General features: G+C 38.7%; 1 protein-coding gene across 2 annotated transcripts in view; it reads left to right on the top strand.

Annotated features, from left to right (window-relative positions):
* The first annotated feature begins 10,044 nt into the window (after positions 1-10,044).
* Positions 10,045-25,815, top strand: part of arg (arginase) — a 72,962-nt gene continuing 57,191 nt past the window's right edge. Inside the window, exon 1 of one of the 2 annotated variants that reach the window (XM_083114180.1) lies at positions 10,045-10,112. The gene's annotated coding sequence lies outside the window, so the exon portion shown is untranslated. The remainder of the gene's footprint in view (positions 10,113-25,815) is intronic. The other variant, XM_083114181.1, reaches the window with a different exon arrangement.

Below are 25,815 nucleotides of genomic sequence, written 5' to 3'. Positions count from 1 at the left end.
TGCAGCAAAAACTCAGAGGTTCCTAAAGAAATCAAAATCATACTTTTGGAAGTCATTTTGTTCTACATTAACTAAAGATTCTTCTATTTCAATGACTTGGAAAATAATAAGAAGTATGTCCAATAATAATACTTGTCATTATTTTGGAGGAGATATCAATTCAGCCTGGATAAAAGAATTTCACCGCAAGTTGACACCAGATACGGTTGAAACTAATCTTTGTCAATTGTTAAACTCTATGAAATATCCAGAAACATCCACGTTAGAATCGCTATTCACTATGGATGAATTAGAATATGTTGTTCATAAACAAAAGAAAATGTCTCCGGGTTTAGATGGTATTACATACGAATGTATTCAACACTGGCCTTTGAATGGATATGAAATTTTACTAAATACATACAATTCAATATGGAATAGTGGAGAAATTCCATCACAGTGGAAAGAAGTGGTGATAATACCCATATTAAAACCAGGTAAACAATCAGGAATACATACGAACTATAGACCTATTGCAATGTCATCATGCCTTGCTAAATTATATGAACATTTAATACTGAACAGACTCACATGGTGGGTCGAATATAATCAGAAATTACCGAAACATCAGATGGGATTTAGGAAAGGAACTGGAACAGTAGATGTATTAGCGACACTAATTTTAGATATATGGCTATCTTTCATCCGGCGGGAATTTTGTATCGTAGTTTTTCTCGATCTAAGTAGCGCCTATGATTCTGTCCTTCCAAATATACTGTTACAAAAATTGGAGAAAATGAACGTTCCACGTAATTTTATAAAAAGTATTCTTGGATTATTATTGGCACGTAAGTTATACATTCGATATGGAGGACAGTTATCCACCGCACGTTATACACATAAAGGTCTACCACAAGGCGCAGTGCTGAGTCCCATGCTATTTAATATGTACACGGCAGATTTAGGCTCAAAAATTCTTCAACACACTCGTCTATTACAATATGCAGATGATATTGTTATATACACTAGTAGTAAAAATATTCAAGAAGGGGCTCAAAAAATTCAAAAATCTCTGGATGAATTATCATCATGGTGTGATATCAATGGAATTGAAGTAAATCCAGATAAGTCTTCGGTGGTAGTTTTTAATAAGAAGAGATCTCATTCATGCATATCAATAAATATAAACGGAAAAACTATCAGTCAACAAAGAAGTCATAAATTTTTGGGACTTATATTAGATGAAAAACTTAAATGGAAGTCACAAGTAGAACTGGCACAATGTAAGGGATCTCAAGTGTTTAACATAATAAAAATGTTGACAGTTAAGAAAAAGTGGGGTGCTGATCCTAAATTATTACATCAGATCCATAAACAGATGCTAAACTCAAGACTAGAGTATGGTTCCTTTATGTACAATGATAATCTAAGTTGGGCTTTTAACATGCTATCTTCTATCCAATATAGCAGTTTATCCAGGATTTATGGCCTTTGGAAAGGAACTCCAAAACAAGCAACTTTCGTAGAAGTGGGAGATCCACCATACAAACTTAGAGTTAAATATCTTGCGAGCAAATTTTTACTTAAGAAAATTGCCAACACGACATCTCCGATCATACCAAAACTTCAATTGTTAGACTCTTTGATGCTCAACAGACGTACAGCAAAATATAAATCCAGATTACCTATACTATATTATGCTTATAAGGACATTGATAAATTTCAAGCTAATATTATTCGTTTACCTAATGCACCATGCTTCATGACAGACTACTTCAATATGATATCTCCCATGAGAATTCATTTTCCTGCCTACCCAAGTAGAGTTTTCAGAAAGACAATCCCTACAATTTCAAATAATATATATCAAGACTACATACATTCAAAATTACAATGTGAATATCACATATATACAGATGCTTCAAAATCAACGTCTGGAAAAACAGGAGCAGCATTTTACTGTGATAATTCTGCAGAATTCAAAATTTTTCCTTTGCCATCTTATCTGTCCATTTACACTGCAGAAGCTTTTGCAATACGACAGGCATTGCTTTATGTACAAAAGAAGAAGTTAAATTCAGTTCTAATTGCAACCGATTCAGCCTCTGTGCTAAATTCTTTACAGTTTGCATCATGGTCATGTCATACGGAATGGTACATTGTTAACGTAAGAATACTCACACTGAAATTAACGAGATTGGGATATGATATCAACTTTATTTGGACACCTGGACATTCTTTAATAGAAGGGAACAATATAGCAGATACTTTGGCAAAATATGCAGCGAATCAAACAATCCAACGGCCGCTTTCAATAAAGATTCCGTCCGTAGTTTTGGAATCACACACTAGAAAAATATTATTTACTGACTGGCAAAGCTTGTGGACAAATACTGGCACTCAATGCGGTAAGGCCTACTATTCTATACAAGAAAGAATTCCAAAGGATTGTTGGTTTAAACAGATTCAGCTCTCCCGGAGTTCCCTCACAACTATAATGCGCTGCAGGTTAAATCACACTATCGCCGCAGCTCACCTTTACAAGAAGAATTTAGTGACTTCACCAGTTTGTTTGTGCAACGAATATACTGCAACTCCAAACCACATTATATTTCAATGCAAACTTTATGAAACTTACAGAGAACCATTTTTACAGGAATTGTACAGGAGTGGACATCAAGCGCCACTGACACTGCCTTGTTTACTGACTTCACCTTCATCCTCGGTAATCCATATTCTTACAAAATATCTTAATAAGTCTAATATAATTCTGTAAAAGTGTAATGAAATTTGGAAACTATTTATTATGAAACGAATAATTGTGAGTAAATATTAAGTGCATACATGTATATAATACCAATTGATAAATTGTTAACTGGTGCATGGATTTTGTCCACAACCAATAAATATTTTATAAAAAAAAAAAAAAAAAAAGGTTCCTAACATGGTGGAGTGCATTTTGGGCTTCTGATCCATTTTTCCGGAAATGCGACGAGACAAGAAAATTGGTCTTGTACGTGTTGATGGTATAAGATTTCATTTATTTAGTCTCGAAATGAATGAACATTCTAGAAACGGTAGTAAATACTTGTTTCTTGGTACTTTTCTATTGTTTTATGCTGTATTTATACTGTCCAATGAATTTTAGTAATGATTAAAAAAGACACTTAATTCAATACCTTATAACTGGAATTTCAACCCAAGAATCTTGATATCTATTTGTGATACATTAATCTTTATACCACAAAGCTACACTGGAGAAATTATTGTCTCAGCTTCCACTGCCAGCAACCCCCCCCCCCCACAATTTTTAAAGTATTAACAATATATATTTATGGTGCACAGAACTGTAACCTATCATCAAAATATATCTTTACGTATGATAAAATATTAAAATTTAAAATTTCTGCGTACCGGTTTTTGTACATTAACAGTACATTTTATGAAAATTCTAAAGGTGTAGCTCGGTTCTTGTTTGTAGTTCCATACATTGTTTTATATAAATACTGAAATAAGTTACAATAAATTCTGATCGCGATGCCAAATACAATTTACTTTAAAGCAGTATATACACCTCTATATCATTGCCTATGTGAAAATGAAGTAGACTAAATTAATGAAGGGTAAAAAGTATTATAAGGATAGGATGATGTAAACAAATATCGGTAAATATTCACTATAGCACAAACAAATTTCTTCATTTTTACAGAAGAAACTACTTACGGAAATACGTTCCTGTAGCATTGTCTAACATCTGGAAGTTGTTTTGTCATGTGTGAATGTATCATAGTGGAAATTAATTAACTGGAAACGCTTTGAACTAGTCAAAACTGATTTCTTCATTTTTACAGAAGAAACTACTTACGCAAATCACTTTCTGTAGCATTGTTGAAGTTCCCGAATGTATTTTCTGTCATCGTTTCATCTTTTATAGCGATAATTCATGTTTATATGTACAAAACTATCACAATTGCCTTTGCTTCCATGTACTTCCTCTACGAGAACCGGATGTTCCGTGCGTTTGATGACGTAACCCCTTGTCAGTGTTTCCAACCACCCCATGTTTTTTCAAGATGATGACATGACCCCAAATTTTAGCTATGCTTGCCTAACCTAACCTTACCCTGAATGGTTCGTGGGGCTATCCGTGAATGGTTTATGGGGCTACCCGTGCATGGTTCTACGACCCCAAATTTTAACTATGCTTGCCTAACCTAACCGTGAATGGTTGGTGGGGCTATCCGTCAATGGTTATACGACCCCAAATTTTAGGTATTAGCATAATTTCAAACCAGGGAAAAAATAGAAAATTAATAACACAGAAGTAGGTATTTTTTGGTTTAGAAGATTGGAAACACTGCATACCCACTCCAAATGGACAAAATACAAGCATGACGCGCGATGATCCACAGCTGTGTGTGCCATATTGTATGTTCTTCAAGGGAAGAAAGGACCCAAAAGAATTACTCGTAATATGAAAAATCGAAGTTATTTTCACGTAAAAAGCATAATGGCACCTTCAACTATGTTCCGCAATACACAATTGGTAAGTACGAACCATTTAAAACTGAAAATATCCGATAGAAATGTGTCTCCGATATAACAGACAATTACCATTTCTTTGACTACTTTTTTCGCTTCCATAACACAGAATATGGCGGGCAAATCTTGACTACTGTAGTGGGCATGCAGTGTTTCCAACAACCTTCACCGAAAAATACCTACTATCGTGTTCGTCACTTGTAAATTATACATTATGCACGGGTAGCTGACGGATAGCCCACGAACCATACACAGATAGCCCCACGAACCATTATGCACGGTAGCTGACCGATAGCCCAACAAACCATTTCCGATAAGGTAAGGTTAGGCAAGCATAGTAAAAAAAAAGGGAGGTTTGAAACACTGGCAGGGGCTTACGTCATCAAACGTACGCAGCATCCGGTTGTCGTAGGGCAAGCAAATGAAAGGAATGGCAATTGTGCATCGGTGAGATATTTCTCTTTAAAAATACATAATTTCTCGGTCAAATATATTCCACGATGAAAGAAAATATCTCGACGAACGTTTGAAACCTTGGAGAAACTCATTTCCGTAAGTAATTTCTTGTGTAAAATTGAAGAAATGTGTCTCCGATGTATGAAACTGTTATCAAGGAATATTTCCCTATAATGTCTCGAATAAGGAAATTTCAAATGAAAATGTGCTTAAATTATATTGTGATAATTTTATAAGTAGCAACGAGACACTGTTGTATTGTGTTATTGTCAATCAAGTATATGCATTATTACATTCATGACCACCATCAACATTGAGAAATGTACCTTATATTTAAACATCTGATTAGTGTAGATGCCACTGATATCATCATAATCATCGGAATATGCATCAACAAAATGGTATTTTATTGCATGCAAATAAGTTTGCTTTTAGATGCTCATGAATATTCATCCAAAATGTGACAGTATATGGCAGATTCAACATACGCTGTAATTTGTATGTTTAGGAGTAAACAAGTTTTCTTATAGAAAGATATTTGGTAATGGTTCCGATTGTTTTATGATTTCTTCTAGCACAAAGACTAATTATCGTAGAACTTCGGAAATCATTACGTGAATTGATGGAAACAGTTATATTTGTGGAGTGATTTGCAGTCAAGAAATGACATTAATTTGGAAAGAAAAGTAAAATAAAATTAATAAATAAATAGCATGCGTAACACGAGAAGAAACATCGCAGTGATTCCGGACGTCAGGTGTTGGATTGTGTACTAGAGTTTTATTTTTCTATGTTATTAGAATATAAATAGTATCCTGAGAGATATTTCATACTGAGGCGACGAACCACAAGTGTCACTTGGAAGCGAGCATTCCGTAATCAATGCAGCTTTTCGAACCGTAGGGACACAAGCTCTGACTGCACCGTTTCCTCAAGGAGATTTTACACCAAAGCGACACACGACAAACGATATGAAGATTTCACACCAAAGCAACACGTGTCTTTCGGTCCAAGGCAACTTTCACAATGAAGCGACACATGTTGCTTGGAAACAAGCCAATCAAGAGCAACATTTCACATCGTAGCGGCATGACAGGAAGCACAGGCCAGCATTCGGTTGGTGAAATCCTCAAGCAACAAGTGTCGCATGCCCCTTGTTGCTTTGGTGCGCAATCTCCCTAAAGCAAGACACTCATTGCATCGCGCATGCGCGAACAACAAACCACGGCAACATGTTGCAAGCTATTGAGGAAATGGCCCAGTTTGAGCAACGCACAAGCGACAAAGCGACACGTGTGACTTATCGTGTCGCCTAGATCTGTTGTTGTAATGTGCGGTTTTTCGTGTCGCCTATCTGTTGTTCGCACAATTAGCAGCGAACGCTTGCCAATAGACTGAAGGCACCATGTCGCTTGTCACTTAGTTGGGAACTCCCCCTGTAGTGCGTCGCTTCGGTCTGAGCACCCTTCCTTTAAGGAGCTTTCCGACCGAAGTAACAAGTAGCACGCGAATATGCCATATGAACGTGTCGTTTGCTGTTTGGACCCTCATGTGCAATGAATGCAATTTTACAGTCTGGAAGTGTGTGTCACTAGTGTGACAGTGTGAACATCCAGTGTCGCTTGTCCCATTGGTTTGAAAGTTTCCTTACACTCATGTCGATGGCACTAAGAAAGTTTTGTGGGGTTCCGCTTGTCGTTTCATGGAATTATCATTATCATCATCGCCACGATTAGTTTAAAGCGGAAGAAAAGATACAGTAAATATCCAAAATACAAATGCTTCAGTGTGTATATCTTTAAAAGAAATGATGATGATAATAATGAACCTAATTCATACACAAAAATTTAGTTGCCAAAAGCATTCCACGCGTATTTTTTCTCCCGTATTATTAACGAAAGTATGACGATAACAGGACGTGGTCGACTGTCTAGAATGGTCGTTAATATCTTCGCGACCACTGTTCCAAATATCATAGCAATTATCACATTCATAGAAATGCTTCATGTAAAAGAATCAGACGTTGCAGCGAAAACTCCATTTACTTCCATTATAAGCAGACGGATACCCATAGACATACCAAGCACCGGGTTCAACACCAGCGCCTCTAGCGGATCATTTTCGAGTGGAACCAGCCAGAGCGCGCAGAACTGTGCCATTTTCCACACTACGTTATTCAAGGCGCTGTAGTAGAGTTAGAGTGGGATACCATACCACAAATATTGCTTGGCAAATTGTCCATGACTACTTTCATTAATTTGAATAATTTCTCTCTTGTATCCTGTTAGTTTTTAAGAAATTAATTTTTATTTGTGCTGATGCAGAGGTTGCCAGCAGCATATTTGGCGTTTTTTTTCGAACGCTTGAAGCAAGCTCTCATTGCGTAAAATAAAGAGAGTAAACTTGGTGGTGGATAATTTGTTTGGTAATACTCATGGATCCCACCAGTGGCATGCGGGAGCAATACAACCCCCTTAATGAGCACCCCCCCTCCCCCCGAGGTGTAGGGGCCCCCGTTATGTTCTCTCTCTGTACCTCTGAAACTTCATATAATCCAAGAAATTCAACATATAGAGTCGCTTATTTTTTTTTTTTTTTTAAAAAATGGATTTACAAAACAGAAATCTGGTTCCCGGCAACATATCACATGACGACATCTGCGGTAAAAATGGGCGTATTGTCTCAGCTAGAGAGGGCCGGGCAACTTGATATATGGGTCTCTTCCGAAGTAGAGAATTAACTTACGGATGGCAATCGATAGGAATCGATTCTCTCACCTCATACCTTTAAAGGTACGCAGTTTATCGTAAACGTAGTCTCAACACAGACAACTAACGTGTGACCATAGAAAAGTGACCTCAATATGAATTTGAAATAAGATCAGAGGTAAATATCCCACATTGTCGACACCTCTTCAGGCCCGAAACCAGGAATTCTTTGTAGGGGGGCGAAGTCAATCCTAGAGGGGGCAAATTTTTAATATATTGTGTTGCATTGGCAGATATAACAGGGTACACAGAGGCACTTGCTCCCTTCCCCAAAAGCTATAAGTAACAGAATGATATCTTGAAACTGCAACGAACAAAAAAAAAAAAAGAACTTCGAGCAACATCAAATAGTAATATTTCGATAATGACCTTTGCAGGTTGCCAAAGAATATAAAGTTTAACATAAATAGGCTAATAGGGACTGTATCTACTTGATATTTACAGATCGATAATGTTAATTGATGACTAATATATAACATCAGCTTTGGGCCTCTCTGTAGAACTGATTAAGGGAGTCCTTTATAAATCATGCTTCATAATGATTCCCTCGAGTTTCCAGTTAGCAAGATTTTTACGCACAAAGGAATCTATCGAGAATCCAACAACACCATTGTGTTGTGTTGTACAAGAAAAATCGAATTAATTAAATAATAATGGTTACAAATTATCTGCACTTTGATGAATTGTGTAAAAATTTGTAATACTTTTTTGTACTTACTAAAACATTAAAACATGGGTCCCTTAGTCCACCACGGACTCTATTTTCTTCAAAGGGGAGACTCTTGCATCACTACAGACAATGTTTGCCTACTGGTTACGTTAACCATTAAGCAAAATATTAAAAAAAGGTAAAGTGTTCCCCTGTGCATAGCACCACGTCATGAAGGCGTATAGGGGGTGTGGGGGTAACGCTCCACACTTTCTTGATCCGGTCGTGAGTGGGGGTGATGTGATCAGCATCACGCCCCTGACCGCCTTTACCCCCCAGGGTTTCCCCCAGGTACCCATGTTATTCGACGCTGGGTGTGCGCCGGGGCCGCTTCCACCGTTAGAAAAGTTCCCGGATTTGAACCGGCCGGGATCGAACCCGGGACCTTGAACATGGTAGTCAGACGCGTTACCGACTGAGCCGTGAATTGTATTATATTATAGTTGAAATACATATTTCGACACCTGACAAACAAATAAGAATCCCTTGATTGATCAATGACTTCTTGGATTACAGTGTCGTCATTAATATTTCATATTAAGTTTCATAGAAATAAATTGTTTTAGGAGAGCGCAAATAATTTTATGGGGCGCCATGGCATTCTCTTTAACACTTTTATTTTTTTTTCATATAGATCGTTTGTCTCCCTGGGCTGACTCCCGCCGCCCTATAGCTATGGCTCTGAACTCGGACTATAAGAACAGCAGGCATTGCGAGCGAAGCGAGCAAGAAAATTTTACGAAATGTACTTTTATTTGTATAACATTTGAAATCGAGGGGGGGGAGGCAATTGCTCCTCTGTGCTTCTTGCAAGTACCCTTGGCCGTCTGGAAGAAAAATGCAACGAACACGTAAAAACTAATTCCATCATGAGTATCCCATTGTCCTGCTATTCTTAGATTCTCCTAGTCTTGTTTTTTTACTTCAATGTTTGCATCCCCTAGAATGGACTTCCGTCCAAGATCGAAGGGGGGGGGGGGGATATGGCCCCTGTCCCCCTGTGGTTGCGGCACTGTCTGTGAGTGCCTCTTCATTAATTTTACATCATCATTCATTGTTGCGATTAGCTAGAAGTGGCAGAAAAGCAACGCTAAGTAACAAAATTCAAATATCCACTCCCTCCCTCTACCACATGAATCACTATTACCAAAAGGTTGACTTGGGAAACAAAAATTTAAGCAGTTCCAAGTTCATATCAACACATCCAAGAAAAACATCCGAACACATTCGGCACCTTTAATACAAGACTACTCAAAATGACACAACTGTTCTAGGTACTGAAAATTGTGAAATCATTTCCCGAAGTCTAATCTTAAAGGGAATGTTTCCCCCCAATCCTGATACGACATTATACGGAATCCAATACATCCTAATAAATCACAAAATCAATAAGTGTCTTTGTTACGTTGCTAGAGTACCACATGATATCTTGTGTTTTACTTCAAAGGGACCCAAAACTCAGTAGGTGGAGTCCAGAGGCAATTATTCCTTTTGCCATTTCATTTCAAGTAATGCCATTTCTCATCAGCCAATGATGGTTAGCTATCCGTGATTATCCTACCTGCACCTAGGCACCTTGGTTGTACTACCCAGCAGCCCAACAGGACGAATGTTTTGAATTCGACCACAGGCAATACTACTTAAAAATTTAAGAGCAGGTAAGAAACTCAAATTAAAATAATATTATACTAATTCTAAATGTGTCGAAAATCTTTAAAGAATTTATCTTGTATATTAGAAAGGACTTAATTATCTACACCTATGTATAGAGGAAAATACAATTTTTCACACGAGATAAATATCATTTTTTGATGTTTGTTTCAACTCTATGAGTAGCAAGGTTATTAGAAGTATAGGTTGGGCCAATCCGTTGTTTACTCGTGATGACGAAACGACGGTAAGAAGTGAATTTATCAATGAAATGAATTCCAAATCTATGCGCTAGTGTTGCACTATGCAGATAGGAAAACCATACCAGAAACTGAACACACGAAATCGAGTACACAAATGAGCATTTCCACCCATTTACATTTTGTGGCTTTAGACAAATTGAAAATAAATATCGATAGGTACTTATTGTTATGCGGGACAGAATATTATTGATCGGAACGGGATTTTTTTTTTAATCCCGTCATTCGGGACGGGAAATATTCGCAATTTCTCGACTAGTCGGGAAATTTTCGGGACGGGAAATTTCCGAAATTTTCCGACGCTCTGGAAATTTCAAATTCTACACGTCATTTTCACATTAAGTGATTGTCTTTGTATTTCTGGATTGAAAACTAACAATTTCCGATAAGTTCCAGGCACTTGCAATGTAGAAAAGAAAAGAATTAATACCGTTTTGAAATGACCATTCGATATTTCCAGACTGCTCGGGATCCAGAAAAGTTTTGCTGAAGTCGGGATCGGGACAGAATTTTTCTTTCCGATCCCGGTCCCGACTTTTCTAGATACCGCACACCACTTGTTATTATTATTTATTACAAGATACATCTTCCAAGTACGTTGAACATAATGTACTGTGTATACCAGAAAAGAAAAGTTCAAATGAGCATTTATGTACGCTATATTTACACTAGGCTATGCACTTGTATTTTTTTCTTCAGTGCACAACATGTTTCCGCGAATATATCAAAGTCTGCCTAACATGAAATGTAATATTGTACAACTTTGCTTTCACGCAAACTTGGCATAAAGTAATATTTCATTCTCACAGGCAGTGGCGTGCCCAAGGGGGAGTTGGTGGGGGGATATAACCCTTCCCGTTGGCCCAGTATTCCTAAAAAGAAAGAACGTCAAATGTAGGAAAAGATGGCAAAATGAGGGATGACTACCAAAAATAGTGTACGTAACCCCTCCCTTTCGAAAATCTTGGGAACGCCACTGCAGTCTCAGGTCAACATGCAAGGGCAGATTTTTTCCACCTTTCGATGTTTAGTCTTTAATTTCTGCAGTAGAAACCAAGTGTGGCTTCTTACCGATGTGTAAAATGATTAATACAACTTTCGTGTCGGTATTTTATAAGCACAACATATACACGAAGTTTTGTTCAAAGCTAAGTTGCGTTACTGCGAAGCCGTAATTAGATTTTGATCAGCTGTAGGAGTTTAGCTTAATGGTTTAATTTTTGCTTTGTAACTTGGCCATAAAGCAGAATTGAGTTGCAGAAGTATTGTATTTTTTAATATAGCTTATACGTTCTATGAAATAAATGTTAATGTGTCTGTAATGGTCTTACATAGTAGTATACATTTTAAAGAATACTTCAGTGAATTGAACACGTTGCCACAACTACTTAAAATACTATTACTAATTTGTATAATACATTTTAAACTTCTGCTCTATAGAATCCTTCAAAATGTCACCAGTATTTTTTTCATACAATCAAAAGAACATCACGTTATGAATCTCCTGTATGTGATTGCAGAGTAATCAAACAAACGCCAAATTATCTATTCTTCCATTGCACGTTAAGGAACAAACACAGACACGCCCTTTTTTTAACAGACTACACAGAGCCAAGATACCATTTCCTGTATCATACACTCCCTGTTATCGTCTTCCCACCCCCTCGTACAATGTGGATACTATATAGTTTTGCCCGTCAGATTGGTATTTAATTTTAACATTTGTGTGTATATACAAGTTTGTGATCAGTGTTACAGGTCAGTGAAGTGAAGTATAGTATTGCGATATCTATATGACCACAGCTACTACTACGAATTCAATAGGGTTACGAAGGAGAAGAATTACAAACGCTGTCTTGACTTTTTTATATTGTTTAATCAGCACTATATGCCTTAACTTTGTTGAGATGTCAAATGGGAGAGGTCTATGATGCGCTCCTTCAAATAATTGTCGACAATAAAACTGTCCAAATGGTCACACATGAGGCTCGGTGTATTGCAAACTAGTTGTGTGGCTTTACATTTCTTTGCTCACTAGTTATATGGTACGTATGACTTCTTATTCTACGTAATGTAATGAGCAAATGCCTTCAAAATATTAATCTACGATGTGTTTGATGATTTCTTGCAAGCATATCGGCGTTTTAAAAAAAGCAGGAGTAATGAAAATTTCAAAGTTTCTTAGACGCCACTTGGCAGCCTGGTAAGACTTCCCTCCCTCCACTCGTGGAGGCGTCGGAGGGGGGGGGGCGACCTTTGAGTCCAGGTTGATGAGAAAGAATTGGCATCGAATTTAGATATAGATGATCCAAAGATAGGCAACACTGTACAGGGCCGAAATCGAAAGGAGAAGCAGTTTCAGTATGATGAAACTGTTGAAGATCCACTAAAGCGGTACAAAGTTGATATTTATTACCAGGCCGTAGACGATTATTTTAGCTCTAAGAGAAAGATTTGAGCAGCTTAAACATCATAGTGAATTTTCCATTTCTTTTATGATATTAGTAAGCTTAAAGACATGCAATCTTATCTTTATTTGAAAATTGTAGAAAACTCCCGGAATGTTAACACATGAAAGCTACTGAATTAAAAGATGGACGAAAAGCGTTTTTGGCTATAAGAAAACAATTACACGAAAGGAGACCTTAAACTGATAAAGAGTCATGATTTTGCACCTAATGTGAGTGTAGAACTTCGGATTTATTAACTTTGTCGGTAAACGTGGCAAGTGGCGAACAAAGTTCTTCTTGGAAATTAAGGCTAATAAAAATACTATCTCCTATCAATCATGTCTGAAACACCCTTTGTTTCTATTTTATGCAAGATAGCTTTATACGAAGAAGAATACTAAATGCAAAGGTAAAGTTCACTGTGCACATAGCACCATGTCATGAAGGCACGTTTAGGGGATGTGGGAGTAGGCCCACACACATTCTCGATCTCAGCCATTTTAGAGGTGATGTGATCAGCACCACTCCCCGGCCGCCTTTACCTCCCAGGGTTGCCCCCATGGTACACCCATTCAATTGAGGCCGGGTGAACCCCAGAGCCGCTTTATGCGGGGAAAACGCAGGAAAGAATTAAGACCTTAGATCACCCACATTTTAAAAATCCAATCATATATCACAGACCTACAACGTTAAACATATGAAGTCAAGCCTTCATTTCTTTCCTAATACTTGTTACATTTAAGATACATTTAAAAGAAAGAGAGAGTTTTCATAAAGTATAATAATAAGTCTAATATAAAATTAGTGTTTAACTGTGGTCGAGCGAGATATCCTTTTTTGGTTAATAGTATAATAAAATTATTTATTTTATAGTTTGATGTTTTACTTAGGAATATATTAATTTTCAATTTACCGTTGCTACGTAATGACGGGAGGAGGGGGGGGTTCGAGAGGGAGCGGCATCTGCCGCTACCTCCCCGGGCGGCAAAATTACTAGCGCCGGCCATGGTGTACACTGTATATAACACACCTTATTACTGACTTCCTTGGCCCTGGATGTACAGGGTCAAGGAAAACAAAGAAATGAGCATAATTTTCTCTACGGAGAAGATATTGAACCTAAACCAAAAAGAACACAAATAATAAACTCGACAATGTAAATTGATGAGATTTAGTAAATCATTTAATGAAGTGACTAATCGCAAAGGACATAATCAGCTCAGATCCTATTACTTCTTCATGGTATGTGACGTAAAGTTCCCGCCCAACCGTTTGACGGCGTTAGTGGCTATCACATCTCCTTTTCCACAGCCTGTAGTACACATCCTCATCTAGACATTGTTCTTGTTCTGGTGTTTAATATCTGCATACTGCAACACTGTCGTTTTGTCATTTCACGTGACTTTACATTGAAGTGATGGATTCACTTGGCCGGTCACACGTCATCGCAAGCAAAAACTTCAACCGTTACCATGGTTTTGGGCCAGGGCTGATGAGTAGATAGGCTAATATAATTTAAAGTGGAATCTTAATCATTGCGCAACGTACCTCCAAAGGATATTAATCCTGGAACCCCTTAATTACAAGGCATTACCATTATCCCATCGGTGTGGCTGACGCTCATCATTTTTCGAGTTGGGATGAGAATGAGGGGAGGAAAAGGTTGATATACGATTTGAATTTTCAGAAAATATATTAGCATGATCTCTGAATTTACAAAATGATCCTGATAATTTCTAAATAATAATAATGGTAACAGTTTAGTATATCGGAGACACATTTCTTCATTTTACAGAAGAAACTACTTACTGAAATGAGTTTCTCCAAGGTTTCAAACGTTCGTCTAGGTATTTTCTTTCCTCGTGGAATATATTTGACCGGGAAATCATGTATTTTTCAAGAGAAATATCTCTCCGATGCACAAAAGCTCTTGCCTCCAATACCTTCGACTACGTGAACCAAATGTTCCGTACGTTTACGTAAGCCCCTGTCAGTGTTTCCAACCCTTTTTTTTTTTAACTATGCTTGCCTAATCTAACCAAACCTAACCTAACCTTATCGGAAATTGTTCGTGGGACTATCAGTGAATGGTTCGTGGGACTATACGTGCATAATGTACAATTTGCACACGTGACAAACACAATAGTAGGTATTTTTCGGTGAAGAAGGTTCGAAACACTGCATACCAACAACAAGTATCAAGATGTGGCCGCCATGTTGTGTTTTACGGAAGCGAAGAAAGGAATAAAAAAAGCATTCAGAATGTGAAAAATTGCGTTTGTTTTCGTGTAAATAGCATAATGGCACCTTGAACTATGTTCCGCAATACACAATTGGTAAGTACGAACCATGCGAAACACAAAATATTCGATTTTAATATGTCTCCGATATACTAAACTGTTACCATAATAATAATAACCTCTTGCAGTTTTTGTAAATGCGAAGTGAACAGGCAATCAATTTGAAATGAATACAACAGTGGCGGTGATTGGGTTCCAAAACTGGGGGGGGGGGAGGGCAAGGACAGTTTAATTTCCCTTGGTACAGTACATAATGTTTACCATAATGCGGTGCCAAAGTGGGGAACAAGTGTCTCTCACGCCCTCCTAGTCACCGCCACTGAGTACAACGGAATTCAATCTTTATGTACAAGGGTTATATTTTTGATTTGCTTAATATACGCCCTTTACCGATCTATAGGTTAATCGCGACATTGAAAAATTGATACAAGAAACGACTCTGCTTTAACTCAGAATTTCGAAGCAGGAATTGCTTTATTTTCTCAAGCAAGGATTGGGAATGGATGTATCGACTATTGACCCTCTGCCTGTCTGCCAGACAGGCCCGTAGCCAGGAATTCTTATTAGGGGGGGGCAAAGTCAATCCTAGAGGGGGCAAATTTTTAATATATTGTGTTGCATTGGCAGATATAGCAGGGTACAGACGGGCACTTGTCCCCCTCCTCCAAAAGTGATATGTAACAGGAAAGGAATGATATCTTGAAACTCCAATGAACAAAAAAAGTTCGAGCAACATCAAATAACAATATTTCGATAATGACTTTCCGGAATACTAAAGAATACAAATCTAAAGTTTAACATAAATAGCGACTGTATCTACTTTATATTTACAGGTCGAAAAGGTTAATAGACGATTAATATGTACCAACAGTTTTGGGCTTCTCTGCAGAACTGATTAAGAAAGACCTTTATAAATCGTGCTTCATAATGTTTCCCTCTAGTTTCCAGTATGCAAGATTTTTACGCACAAAGGAATCTAACGAAAATCCAACACCACCATTGTGTTGTGTTATGCAAGAAAAATAGAATTAATTAAATAATAATGATTACATTACATCTACACTTTGATGAATTGTGTAAACATTTGTAATACATTTTTTGTATTACAAGAAGCTAAGGTACGTATCTCCGAGCAGCTTGTTGTAATATAAGCAGAAAGGGTGTAAGTTTCGAATAAGTGGAGGTTTACGGATTTGAGCTGCGTGGCGGCAGTAGCATGCATGTAATACTGGAAAATTTCGCATACCATACGACATACTGTTCCCGCTGTTGTGACGTGATCACCACCTTTGTATGCACATTAGTCCCGCCATGTGGCTGAATTCGAAACTAACATCCCTTCTGCTTATATTACAACAAGTTGCTCGGAGATACGTACATTAACTTCTTGTGTATAAAGGTTTACTTTTCTGACAACTGAAACGGATCACCCGGTATTTTTCCAACATGTTCAATTTCATATTAGCTAATAATGGAAAACAAGCACACAAACTGTATTTTTGAAAGACAGAATATGCATGACGAACTTATTTTTTTTGTACATATGACACGTATAACTTTCATGTACAACATATATTTTACACATATGCAACATGGAGCGACGTAAAATAAGAAAATGCATATGCAACATGTTAACGCTAAATTGTGTACGTATTAAAAGTTTCTTTAATATATATATACAACCTTAGTGACAATGAAGTTCGACCAGTCACAAATATAGGAGTGCGTTGTGAAAGAAGGAGAACACATGCATATGCTGAACATATTTTGTTCAGCAGGCTACATGGAACAAAGGAAAACATAAATTTCCGCTGCAACGCAGCAATGTATGGTGTCCACACAAAATAAAACATTTTCGTCCATCTACACGTGACATTGAAGTTCGACCACTGTTAGAGGGGATCCTGTTTACCATGGTGTGACGCCGCCCCGTCGGCGAATAACTGTGGCAATGCGTCGGGGCATGCTGCGGACGAGTCGTTGAAGATATTCCACATCGATACGGTGCCATTCCTCCTGCAGGCAGGCGATAAGAGCAGCCACTGTCGTGGGTCCCCTCTGTTGCACACGTCGCTTAAGAACACGCCACACATTCTCAATGGGCGAGAGGTCGGGACTCGATGGTGGCCATGGCTAGGGTGACCAGACACATACATTCAAAAAAGTGGACATAGCATGGTCAAAAAGGAGGACAAAGTCATAAAAAAGAGGACACCGCAAAAAAATGGGAACACATTTTGCCATTACTCATAATTTAATCAATATAAAAATAAAAAAAAACCTACCAACACTTTACTCATAATTCTGATGATTTTTTTCAATAAAATCCTCCTACTTTTAAGCAACAAAAGCAATCTCCTAATCTATTGTTTAACATGACAATCATAACTAAGAATATGCATAGTTTGAAGCATAGAATTTTACTATTTTTTCCAATTCTTGGATATTAGAATGCAATATCCCCATATGTGAATGCAAATGTTACAAGTAAGCTTCACTTTAACTTATTTCCAAAAACCAAATTTAAATTTTAGGTAGTTTATATTGTGTCAGAAAATATGATTTTAATGTCACGAACATGTTTGCACTCTTTCAACAGGAGGGGAAAGTGATAGCCACCTTACACTTTACCTCATATTCGTTTTTTCCATCCTCTAAAAGCTGGATATATTCTTGCTTAGATCATTGATGAATTTACACTTTCGCTTCGTTATTTCATAAAAATAAATATGACTTAATAATAAAAATTCACACTACGCGTTTTTGTATCGCGTATATTTGACTCTGAAATGAACTGGCCGACCTCTGTGGCGGAGTGGTTAGCATACCGCGCCACAATGCCAGAGGTCCCGCGTTCGAATCCCAGCTTGAGCATGAGTGTTGTTTGTGAGTGTCCCTTCATCAAAATCATCGCTCATCCTCATCATTGCGATTAGCCAAAGGAGCCAGGAAAGCGAATTAAAATAAACCATATCAATCAATCGAAAATGGACTGCTCAGATTACACGTGTTTCAGAAGTCTCAGATTGCGAAGCAACGACTTAGAATAATACGTACTAATGTAATGACTAGGAGTGGGCGGGACAGAACTTTTTTTGGTCGGGACGGGAGAGAATCGCGATTTCCGGATCAAGCCGGGAAATTTTCGGGACTGGAAATGTTTAAAAATTTCCCGACGCTGTGGAAATCACGAATTTTACGTCACTGTCTTTTATTTTATTATTTTTTTTTAGCAATTTTCGAGAAGTGTCAAGACACAATGCAGAAAACATCAAGAATTAACTACTTTTAGAATTGACCATTTGAAGGTTCCTGACTGCTCGGGGTCCTGAAAAGTGTGCAAATCATTCCCCGAAGTTGAGATTCTTTTTATACCTATCTCGGTACCGGCTTTTCTGGATCCCGCACACCCCCACTAATGACTCAGTTGGGAAAATGATCGTGTTCAGCTCCCAGATGCTAGGTGAGCATTGCTCGAATACTTAACGCGCCCCAAGTGATATGATGATCGTTATGTGTGGAAGCATTCTTGATGCAGCACATGTGCTATGATCGATGCTATCAGAGGCGCAACCACGAATTTTTGTCGGGGGGGCAAATACCAGGATAAACGTACCAATAATAATAATATTTTTATAATAATAATATTTTTATAATACTACTACTAATAATAATAATAATGTTAATAACATTATTATTATTATTATTGATTTGCTTTATTTTACTTCGCTTATTGCGCCACTTTTGGCTAGTTTGCCAAGATGGGAATGAGTGATCAGATGAAATTGATGAATGCACACTCATAAACATCCATGCCCAAGCCAGAATTCGAGCCCGGGACCAACATTATTATTATTATTATTAGTAGTAGTAGTAGTAGTATGATCAAAGACGTTATAACCCACGTAAATTATGCAAAAGGGGGGTAGAAGTTGGTGCTAAAGCATTTGTGTTCGAACAAACAATTTGAATTATTCAACATGTTCAATTTCACATTAATAATGAAAAACAAGCACACAAACTATTTTTGAAAGACAGAAAATGCTTGATAAATAAATTTCAAATATAATTCTTTTTTACATTAACATGTATAACTTTCATGCACGATATATGTTACACATTATGCAACATGGAACGATGTGGACACTAAATTGTGTACATATTCATATTATATACAACATATATTATTTAAATACATTACACAACCAATTCATCCATCTCACAAAAAAACAACAGCAAAAATTACATAAATTGTCTCTCAAATGTGCACGCTCCCTTTCCTCAAAACAATTGTTCATGTATTTATAACAACATCAATTAAGACAAGTCTTATTTCTCTATCTGGTAATTTACAATGCATTACAGAGAACAATTTTGAGCGAAGCGAGCAAGAAAATTTTTGGATCCAATTTTTTTGCAGGCTGAAATAAATATTGATTTGAGTGGCGTAGCGTTATAGTACGCTCATACGCCCGGCGTTGCCTGATTTAAATTTCAAAAATACGTAAATGCTGTAAATATAAAGTAAATCTTGACTAATTTCATATATGTTTTGACCTTCATGGCATTATAATAGCTTTTTTTCGCGATCCGCTTGCAACGCTCCACTAACAACACTCGTTCCAGCATTTTTTTCAATGCCTTTCCTGCCTGGACGCCGGGCATGTTCGACGTAAAGAACTCTATATTCCTTGCTGTCTTTCTGGAGGGAAAGCTTGGACAGGCTTGGATCTCTACAGCACGCGCGCAAATGCTCTCCCGTACGCCAGCGTATGGAGCAGAGGGCTACGTGATTGGTTCATGTGACCCTTCCTGCCTTCTGAAGCAGACGAGAGCGGTAGAATTCCTACCCGGTTCTTCGCGCTCGTGCTACTTGTGCTATGTGATGCTACAATACGCAATATTGACTGACGTAACTTTACCAAACTCAAATATACCATTTCTTAATGACCATTTCATTGTATAATTTATCGCACGAACAGCGATGTGTATTAAAAACTAAAAGATCAACACAGTTTTTGTCAAATAAGTTGGTGAAGTCCTCGTGGTAGAAGTTCAGCCTGTGCCTGCTCTACCACTTAACTCGCAAAACTATTATTTTTATTATTATTATTATTATTATTTTATCGTTAGTGTCTGTCAATGAAAATGTTTAGCATTGATTTGAAAACTCTTAACATCGAATGGTCTGTGGACAAAATTATTTTAAAATGTTTATCACCATTCCAAGATGCAATAAACAGTGGTCTGAATTAATAATCGGCACTGATACGTCAGTAGAGTGTACGATAGTTGGATCATCCATCCACCTCCATGTCAGAGTGTTTTCCACAGCGCGCCAAGACAGCAGAGGTCCCTGGTTCGAATCCTGGCATTAGCACGGGTGTTCTTTATGAGTGTCCCTTCATCAACTTCATAAATACCATCACTTATATTCGCGATTAACCAAAAGTGGTAGAAAAGCGAAGTAAAATAAACCAAATCAATCAGTAATTGGATCGCCCACAACAATGACGTCTACTGTTGTTCAGAGGCGCTTGTGATTCAGGTAGGTTTTCTAATGACTTGCGTCATACCGAAAAGTATAAAACACCAGAGTTCAAAACATTTGTTGCATAGTGAGGCATCTCATTTTGTAGCTAAAACATGCATGGATGATGTTTTATTGAAAACCCAGCTGACTTCAGGCAAATAAACAATACCTGTGGCGAATGATTCCATAAGTAAATTATTAAGCAAAAAAGGGCCGACCCTTCCTTCGTACTTGACGTTCCCACCCGAAATGCCCATGCTACGCCACTGATTGATTTAATAGGGCGCAAATAATTTCATGGGACGCCCATGCATTCTCTCTTTTACAACTTTCGTGCTTCCCCGATGGTGTAGTGGTAACATCGTAGCCTTGTGATCAAGGGGTCCTGGGTTCGATACCCGGTGGAGGCACATGGCACAGTGGTTCGGATCCCACTTTAAACTGTAGTTCCGATTAGCCTTTCTATGGACTTACAACCACAAATCAATCAATCAATTTTACAACTTATTTTCATTTACATCGTTCGGCGCCCAGAGCCGACTTCCGCCGTCCCCTAACTACATTCCTAAACTTGAGAAGACTAACAAAAGCAGGCAATGCGAGCGAAGCGAGCAAGAAAATTTTACGAAAAGTATTTTTATTTGTATAAAATTTGAAGTTGTGGGCGGTAATTGCTCCCTGCAGGAACACTTAGCCTTCAATGTTTGCCCCCCACCAGAACTCATAACTCATTTCTGGCCAAGGTTGGGGGGGCAATGACCCCTGTGGTTGCGCCACTGGATGCTTCCAAAAAAGGAGGACATTTACAGATTTCTAAAAAATCCGCCCGGACGCCGGACAGACACCTAAAAAGGAGGACATGTCCGGATAAAAGAGGACGTCTGGTCACCCTAGCCATGGCAGAGTTCGCACGTGATGGCGAGTCAACCATTCTCTTGTCAGCCGCGCTGTATGAGGCCTGGCATTGTCGTGTTGAAAGATGAGACGCCGCCTGTGGAACAGGTGCCTTCGCACTGTGGGAAGATGCCGCTCCAGTATGCGTGTATAGTCGTGTGCATTCACAATGCCCTCACAGACGTGTAGTGGGCCAACCCCAGATGCCGTCATGCATCCCCATACCATCACTGACGCAGGTTTCGGTACCCGACGTGCATAACATTTTGCTTCATTCTGTTCCTCCTTCCGACAAATGACTGTTTTCCGTATTTTCCCGTACACAACATTGAAAATGGATTCGTCCGTCCACAAAACCCTGTTCCACTGCCGAAATGTCCATCCCCGGTACATTCGTGCCCACCGTAGTCGATTGCCTTTGTTCAACATGGAAAGGAAGTGTTTACGTTTCGCCTTGTACACTCGGTAACCGTATCGCTGTAGGTAACGGCGAATGGTTCTGGTTGACACTTCAATGTGAAAGCGTTCTCGAGTCCACAGTCGTAATTCGGCCACAGAAACATGATTGTTGGTCTGGATATAGCGCCTAAATATCCGTAGGTCACGCACGCTCAGCAGGCGTTTTTGACCGTGGGCCTTACCTGGCTCTGTAGTACCCGTATTTTGGTGGTGTTTGATGATGCAGTGGACGGTTGACTTGGGTAAGTTCAGTTGGCGCCCTATTTCCCGTTCACTGAGTCCATCCCGTTGCAACTCCACCACTCTTCTCCTCACGGTGTTGTCAATAGGTTTGCCCCTGGCCATGGTGATGATGCACTGCGGTTCCTCGGTGCACAGCACGCGCTTATATACGGCGGACTCCCTTATCGTGTCCGTGACGTCATGCTTCCGTCGAATGCGCCACTATCTGGAATTTACCGTATGGGTCTGGTGCCTGGTCGAAGTTCAATGTCACGCGTATAGTTCCCCGTTTTCGTTCTTTACGTGACCTTGGGTGCAACATGCTGGGATCACGATTCTTGCCTGCTCACACGCCTCCTCTTACACACATGCGTCACTTCTGCGGGTCATCCATTCCACAGCCTATGCCTCTGTGCATTTAATCACGTATTCCTTTCTGGTCGAACTTCATTGTCACCAAGGTTGTATATATATATTATATATATATATATATATATATAATTTAAATACATTACATGATCAATTCATACGCCAAATTGTCTCTCAAATGTGCGTGCTCCTTTTCCTCAAAAGAATTGTTCGTGCATTTAAGCAGCAACAATCTGAAGTATAAATTTGGCCTTACTTCTCTCTCTGGTGATTTAGAATGCATTACAGAGAAGAATCATATTGGATCGAAGCGAGCAGGAAAATCTTTAGATCCAAATATTTGCAAACTGAAAACAATATTGATTTAATAGGGCGCAAATAATTACACGGGGTGCTATGGCATTCTCTTTAACATTTTTTTTTATCAATTATATCGTTTTGGCTCCCAGGGCTTTAGACTATAAGAATAGCAGAATCCATACTTGCGAGCGAAGCGAACAAGAAAATTTTACGAAATGTACTTTTATTTGTATAAAATTTGAAAGCGAGGTTGCAATTGCCCCTCTGTGCCCCCTGCAACTGCCCTTGGCCGTCTGGAAGAAAAATTCAAGAAAAACTTGAAAACTAATTCCATCTTGAGCATCAATTTGTACTGCTATTCTTAGATTCTGCTAGTCATGTTTCTTTACGTCAATGTTTGCCCCCCCTAGATTGGACTTCCGACCAAAACTGGGGGCGGATAATGCCCCCGCCCTCTGCGGTGGTTGCAGCACTGTTTGTGAGTGTTTTTTCATCAATTTCACGTCATCACTCATTGTCACGATTAGCTCGAAGTGGCAGAAAGGCAACGGTAAGTAACAAAAATCAAATATCCACTCCCTCTCTCTACCACATGAATCACTATTACCAATAGGCAGACTTCGGAAACTAAAGATTAAGCAGTTCAAACTTCATAGCAAACATCGAAAAAAAAACATCCAAACACATTAGGCACCTCATACAAGACTTCTCAAAATATCACAACTGTTCTAGATACTAAAAATTACGAAATCATTTCCGGAAGTCTGAATCAGGAAGAGATTTTCTCCCCCTAATCCTAGTACGACATTATTCGGAATCCCACACACCTTAATAAATCACAAAATCAATAAGTGTTTTTGTTATGTTGCTAGAGTAATAGAGGATATAATTGTAAAGATTAGTGAGTATTCCAGGTAGGAATATATTCTGTATTTTTCACAGGGGGGGGGGGCAAAGCAGGCTCTCAGGGGGGCAGTTGCCCCCCCCTGCCCCCCTCTAGCTACGGGCCTGCTGCCAGATCGCTTCTTTATCTCCCAAACTCTCTGTTACCTATGTTCTTTGCACCGTGAGCCTGTCTTCTCTCTCTGTCTTCTGTATGACTTTCTTTCTACATTTCTTATTATCTTCATCTTTCACTGTTTTCATTTTCTCTGTTACGACCTCTCCTCTCTTTACCTAAGTTTCTTGTTTGTCTCCATGTTTCTCAATCTTTCTTTGTCCTCATTTCTTTTCCTCTTCTCTCTACTTTTTTCGGTTTCTTAATTTATCTCTCTCTCCGCGTATATAAATATCTTTGTTTCTCATTCACTTTCTTCAGATTCTGTTCCTCTGTTCCTCTTTTTCAATATATCTTTTTCACTTACTTTCTATCTATCTATATATATATATATATATATATATATATATATATATATATATATATATATATATATATATATATATATATATATATATATATATCCTATTCTTTGTTTCTTTACTTGAAATACTTGAAACGGACGAAAATAGTAGACTGGCCATGGGCGCTGTTGTTCGAAATTGTTCTATTCTTTGCCGTATATACAAGGAAATAATAGGAGTAGTTTAACTTTCAGCAGCTCAAGGATAGTAAAGTTTTAATAGTTGTAGACCAGGCCCTTACCCAGGATTGTTTTGAGGGAGGGGCCAGATCCGTGTTTATGTATGTATGTATGTATGTATGTGTGTGTGTGTGTGTGTGTATGTAGTGTACCCCCACTATATATATATAGTGGCGCAGTGGTAGCATCGTCGCCTTGTAATCAAGGGGTCCCGGGTTTGGATCTAAAGATTTTCCTGCTCGCTTCGATCCAATATGATTCTTCTCTGTAATGCATTCTAAATCACCAGAGAGAGAAGTAAGGCCAAATTTATACTTCAGATTGTTGCTGCTTAAATGCACGAACAATTCTTTTGAGGAAATGGAGCACGCACATTTGAGAGACAATTTGGCGTATGAATTGATCATGTAATGTATTTAAATTATATATATATATATATATATATATATATATATATATATATATATATATATATATATATATATATATATATATACAACCTTGGTGACAATGAAGTTCGACCAGAAAGGAATACGTGATTAAATGCACAGAGGCATAGGCTGTGGAATGGATGACCCGCAGAAGTGACGCATGTGTGTAAGAGGAGGCGTGTGAGCAGGCAAGAATCGTGATCCCAGCATGTTGCACCCAAGGTCACGTAAAGAACGAAAACGGGGAACTATACGCGTGACATTGAACTTCGACCAGGCACCAGACCCATACGGTAAATTCCAGATAGTGGCGCATTCGACGGAAGCATGACGTCACGGACACGATAAGGGAGTCCGCCGTATATAAGCGCGTGCTGTGCACCGAGGAACCGCAGTGCATCATCACCATGGCCAGGGGCAAACCTATTGACAACACCGTGAGGAGAAGAGTGGTGGAGTTGCAACGGGATGGACTCAGTGAACGGGAAATAGGGCGCCAACTGAACTTACCCAAGTCAACCGTCCACTGCATCATCAAACACCACCAAAATACGGGTACTACAGAGCCAGGTAAGGCCCACGGTCAAAAACGCCTGCTGAGCGTGCGTGACCTACGGATATTTAGGCGCTATATCCAGACCAACAATCATGTTTCTGTGGCCGAATTACGACTGTGGACTCGAGAACGCTTTCACATTGAAGTGTCAACCAGAACCATTCGCCGTTACCTACAGCGATACGGTTACCGAGTGTACAAGGCGAAACGTAAACACTTCCTTTCCATGTTGAACAAAGGCAATCGACTACGGTGGGCACGAATGTACCGGGGATGGACATTTCGGCAGTGGAACAGGGTTTTGTGGACGGACGAATCCATTTTCAATGTTGTGTACGGGAAAATACGGAAAACAGT

Source organism: Lepisma saccharinum, chromosome 28 (genome assembly GCF_977018435.1).
Source record: "Lepisma saccharinum chromosome 28, izLepSacc3.1, whole genome shotgun sequence".
NCBI lineage: Eukaryota > Metazoa > Arthropoda > Insecta > Zygentoma > Lepismatidae > Lepisma > Lepisma saccharinum.
This window is presented reverse-complemented; position numbering and strand designations above follow the sequence as displayed.